Below are 6,000 nucleotides of genomic sequence, written 5' to 3'. Positions count from 1 at the left end.
TTGGCCACTTGTGTTCCCCCTACATTATTTTGCTAAAGAAGAAACTGAATCTACTAGGTGGTCACTATAAGGAAGCACATCAATAAGTTTGTGGCCTCCAGGCTGGGAGGATAGTTACGCAAAGGGTTACCTTTAAGTAGTATTAGCAATAGCTGCCCTGTTAAGGGTCAGTCAGTGCCAATTTGGATTAGGGGCATAAACACATACTGACTAGGTATAGTTGTATACTGCAATAATTCCTACTACTGGAAGACTGAAACTAGGAGATCTCTTGAGCTCATAAATTCCTTTTTTTTAAAAAAATTATTTTTCCAATGATGTGCAATGTAGTTTTCATTAATAATTTTTACAAGGTTTTGAGTTTTACATTTTTCTTCCTCCCTCCCTTCCCTCCTACTTCTCCCTGACAAAAAGCAATCTAATATAGGTGCTTCATACATAATTATGCTAAACATAGATCCATATTAATCATGTTGTGAAAGAAGAAGAATCAAATCCAAACAGAAGGAAAAAAAATTAGAGAAAATAAATAAGACAACTTTTAAAAACTGAAGATAGTAAGTAAGCTTTGGTCTGTATTCAAATTCCATCATTCTTCTGGTTCTGCTCATTTCATTCCACAATCAATTCATGTAAATCATTCCAGGTTATTCTGAAGTCCGATCCCTCATGATTGCTTATAGAAAAATAATGTTCTATTCACATTCCCCAATTCACCGTTTGTTCAGTCATTCCCCAACTGATGCTTATCCCCTCAGTTTCCAATTCTTTGCCACTTAAAAAAGAATGGCTATGAATATTTTTGTACACGTGGGGTTGTTTTTACTTTTTTTCATGATCTCTTTGCAATGCAAACCTAGTGTTGATATTTAGATCCAAAGGGTATACACAGTTTTATTGCCCTTTAGACATAATTCTATATTGCATCTAAAAAGGTTGAATCAGTTATAACTCCACCAACATTACATTAGTGTCCCAGTTTTCCCACATCCCCTCCAACACTGATCATTTTCCATTTTAGTCATATTGGCTAATCTGATATGTATGAGGTTGTACTTCAGAGTTGTTTTAATTTGCATTTCCCTAATCAGTATTCCTTTAGATCAATTTTTGGATATGACTATAGATGAACTCAAATTCTTAGCTGACAGAGAGAGAAAGCTAACTGGATGGCTGTCCTTGGTCTAGCACCAATATAGTGAACCCTCAAGAATGGGCAGCCATGGGGCAGTTTGGTGGCACAATAGACAGAGCACTGGCCCTGGAGTCAGGAGGACCTGAGTTCAAATACAGCCTCAGGCACTTAATACTTACTTAGCTTTGTGATCTTGAGCATATCACTTAACCTCATTGCCTTGCAAAAACAGAAACAAAAAAGAATGTCCAGCCATCTGTAAAAAGGGGATGATAATACTTAAATTAGTTACCTCACAGAGATATAAAATATCTTCCTCTAAAGAGTACTTAGTGTCCTTAGCTCTTATAAAAGAAACCAAGATTATAAGGAAGGGGTGGCTTAGGTGGGAGTAGTTAAGAATGAGTCCCTTGTGGGGCATATGGAATACAGTTCATGCTGAAGATGCTCTTTCAATGCCTTCCTACCTTGTTTCCCTCCCCCTCCATACCCACACATAGAAAGTGAATTGGTGCTAGAAAACTGTCAGAGAGAAGAAATACCACCCACATACCTTCTAACAAGTTGGAAAGATGTGGCCAAACAAACACTTTAGGTTTGCACCAAATATCATAACTGGCTTTGTTATTATTTCAAAATATTGTTTGGTTTCTCAAACTGTTGTGAAATCATGGGAAAATCTTTCTGTCAGAGAGCCAGGCTGAACTGGAAAACTGAGAGAAGCAGGAGAAAAGAAAATTACTTGGGGAGACAGGAACACAGAAAGAAAATGAATACCCCAGTCTTATTAGGGTACCTGCTACACAGTAGTAGGTGCTGAAAATATGTATGGCATGGTTGACTTTGTCATTGTCTAGCCCTGAGTAACCTGTTTTGCTGTCTTTCTCTTTCTCTGGTAACTCTTCCATTCTTTCTCTTTTCCATTTTCACTTCTACCACCACAAATCAGACATATTTTTCCTCCTTGAACAGCTACAGTAACATCCTAATGGTCTCTTTGTATTCAGTTTTTCCCCCCCTGAAATTTACCTTGCCCATACTTGCCAAATTAATCTTACTTATCAAATAGTCAGTAATCAGTAATCTTGTCTTCAAGAGGAATATATTCTATCAGGGGATACATATAAGTCTAGATGAACGGTAATCTTGAAGTAGGGGAATGACACTGGCAATTAAGGGATCAGATTATATGGAAGGAAACCAATAGGTTAAGAGAGGTAAAGTTTTCCAGCACCAATTCATTTGCTATATGTGGTTATGGAGGGAGTGGGAAACAAGGCAGGCAGGCATTGAAAGAGCATCTTCAACATGAACTATATTCAATATATACACTCAGAGGGGACCCATTCTTAAGTACTCCCACCTAAGCCACCCCTTCCTTATAGTGATAGTTCCTTTTATAAGAGCTAAGATACTAAGCACTCTTGAGAGGAAAATATTTTATATCTCTGTGAGGTAGTAATCATTTCTTCTTACAGAGAAGTAAATTAAAGTTTTGACAAGTTTAGCTGACCTGCTCAAAGTCACAGGTCCAGTAACTGTCAAAGGAGGTAAAGAAGGGGGTATATTCCAGGCAAGGAGTGGGGAGAAAAGGGCAGCAAGGGAGGAGGCAACCAGTACCAAAAACTGGAAGCAGAAATTGGGATTATTATGTGTTGGTGAGGGGGGAATAATTAAAAGGCTGATTGAACTGGACTTAAGAGTGAAAAGGTATGTAATATGTAATAAGGATGGAAAGATTGGTTGGGGCCAAGTTGTAAAGGGTTTAAAATACCAAACAGAAATTTTTGCTTGATCCAAAAAATAATAGACAACTTCTAGAGTTTATTGGGAAGGGATATGTGGTTTTGGAAAATCCACTTGGGCAACTAAATGGAAGTAGATTAGAATGAAGAGAGACTTGGGGTGGGGCAACCAATGAGCAGGCTATTACAATAGTCCAGGTAAAAAGTGATGAATTGGGGCAGCTAGGTGGCACAGTGGATAGAGCACAAGCCCTGGAGTCAGGAGTACCTGAGTTCAAACCTGGCCTTAGACACTTAATAATTACCTAGCTGTGTGGCCTTGGGCAAGCCACTTAACCCCATTGCCTTGCAAAAACCTAAAAAAAGTGATTAATGTGCCTATGGGAATGGAGAGAGAAGGGAATGAATTGGAGAAATGTCATGGATGAAAACAGAATAGTATTTAATGACTAATAGGATATATGGGGTATATAAGGTTAATACTAAAGGTGTAGATCTTAACTGGAAAGATAATGGTACTCCTAACAGAAATTGGAAAGTTTGGAAGAGTGAAGGTTTGGGGAGAAAGAGAAAAATTCTGTTTTGGATATATTGAGTTTGAGATTCCTACAAGATAACTAGTTTGAAATGTTTAGAAGGCACTTGATGATATAGAACTAGAGGTCATGAGAGAGTTTATCCTGCCTCAATATAATAATAAAAAGACCAATAATAATAAGCATTATCATCATCTCTACAAAGATGATTCCCAGATCAAATGATTTAGCATATATAAAATACTTTACAAATATCAAAGTGCTGTATAATAATTATTATCAATATCTATCAGTTATCCTCAGTATCATCATCATTATTATATAACACTTTTAAATTTGCAAAATGTTTTACATGTTAGCTTATTTGATCTGGGAATCAACTGTAGAGATGATAATTAAACTTAAGAAAACTAATAAGTTTACCAGTTATTCAGCAGGACATGGGTAGCAAAGGAGAATAAGAAGGAGTGATTAGACAGGAGGAAGAAAACAAAGAGAGAGAAATCACAAAAACCTAAATAGGAGAGACTTTCCAAGAGCGGAGGGTGAGCAGCAGACTCAGAGGTTGCAGAGAAGTCTCAAAGATGAGGTTTGGAGAAAAAGTCATTAGATTTGACAATGAAGAAATCATTGGAGACTGTTGAAAGGGCAGTTTCAGTCAACGGAAGAAATAGAAAATCATAGTGCAGAAAGTATAAAATTGGAGGGGGGGAAGGACGTGGAGGTACTGATTGCAAGATGCCATTCTACAATTACATTTAACTAAGGGGAATAGAGATACAGGATGATCAATATATAGCAGGAATGATAGGAAAAAGTGAAGGGGTTTTTTAAGATTGGGGGAGATGTGGTTGTGTTTGAAGACAACAAGGAAGAAAGTACATAGGCTGTCTCTTCATAAGAGGCAGTGGTGAAGGAGATGCTAATGAGGGAAGGCATGTGAGTGATGTAAAATGAAGAGGAGGAAAGAAGAGAGTAGAAGGAAAACCAAGACAGAATAGTATCACGAAAGCCCAGAGGGGAGACATTATTCAAGGGGAAATGGTGATCCACATTGTCAAATACTGGAAGACTATAAATTATGAAACTGTGCTGGTAGGCTCTACTATAACTTTATGTTATACAGTTTCAACTGGGTACCCACAATAGCAAGGTTATCCTTTTATATCGTCCTAATTGACTCACTATCTTATTCAACACAGTGGCTTTTCCAAATTTTTCCATCTTCCTCAAATTTTTCTTAGTTCCCCTTCCCCCCAATCTTTCATCTAAGAACCTTGCCTCACAGTTCACTAAAAAATTGAGACCTTTGGGGCAGCTAGGTGACTCAGTGGATAGAGCGCCAGCCTTGGAGTCAGGAGGACCTGAGTTCAAAGCCAGCCTTAGACACTTAATAATTGCCTAGCTATGTGACTTTGGTCAAGTCACTTAACCCTATTGCCTTAAATAAATAAAAAAAATTGAGACCTTTCACCAAGAATTCTCTCATCACCTGGATATCTTTTGCCACTATTTTCTTCTCTGCATGGATAAATGATCCCATTCCATCTCATCTTCTCTAGCAGATTGCTCCTTCTATTATCCCTATTCTCTGACTCATCTTTAATCTCTCCCTGTCTACTGGCAACTTCTCTACTGTACACAAACATGTCCATGTCTCTCCTACCCTCAAATAACCTTTATGTGATCCAGCTTAACTATTGTCCTTAATCTCTCCTCCATTTCATGGCTAAACTAATTGAGAAAACAATCTACAATAAGTGTCTTTTTACTGTCTTACTTCTCACTCTCTTTTTGACTCTGCTGACTTCTAACCTCATCATTCAAGTGAGACTTGTATAAATATAATAATAAAAAGATCAATAACTAAAATAACCAAATATCTCTTAAATGCCAATCTTAATAGCTTTTATCCCTCTTAGTTTCTCTGCAGTAGATGGCCCTGTCAATAATCCTCTTCTTTGATAGATTCTCATGACATTGCTCTCTCCCATTCTCCACTTACCTGTCTGACTGTGCCCTCTCAGTCTCCATTATTGTATCTTCAAGCAGGTTTTACCCCCTAACATGGTATCTCCCAAGGCTCTGTCCTGGACCCCCTTCTCCCTCTACTTTGTGATCTCATTAGATCCCATGTATTAAATTATCTTTTCTATAGAGATGTCTCAAATCTTTTTGTCCTGTCCTAACTTCCTACTGCCTTTCAGACATCTCAAACTGGATATCCTATGGACATCTTAAATCAGTATGTCCAAGACTGAACTCATTCTCTTTCCTTCTCCTCCCCAACCCTTTCCTCTTTTTGACTTCCCTTTTATTGTCTAGAACACTTTTCTAGGAACCTACATTTATAACCTAGGTGTCATCCTCAGCCCTTCACTCCCACATACTTCCCTCCCCCACATCCAGTGTGCTTCCAAGTCCTGTCAATTTTTATCTATGCAACATCTCATATATTTTAACTTTATCTCCTTTGACACTTCCATCATTCTGCTGAAGACCCTGATCACCTCACATCTGGACTTTAAGTAGTCTTGTAATTGGACTTCCTCTCTTAAATCTCTTCCCACTCCTTCACTCAACT

The sequence above is a fragment of the Macrotis lagotis genome, chromosome 3 (genome assembly GCF_037893015.1).
Source record: "Macrotis lagotis isolate mMagLag1 chromosome 3, bilby.v1.9.chrom.fasta, whole genome shotgun sequence".
Classification (NCBI taxonomy): domain Eukaryota; kingdom Metazoa; phylum Chordata; class Mammalia; order Peramelemorphia; family Peramelidae; genus Macrotis; species Macrotis lagotis.
The sequence above is the reverse complement of the archived record's forward strand: the minus strand, read 5'-3'. Positions refer to the sequence as shown.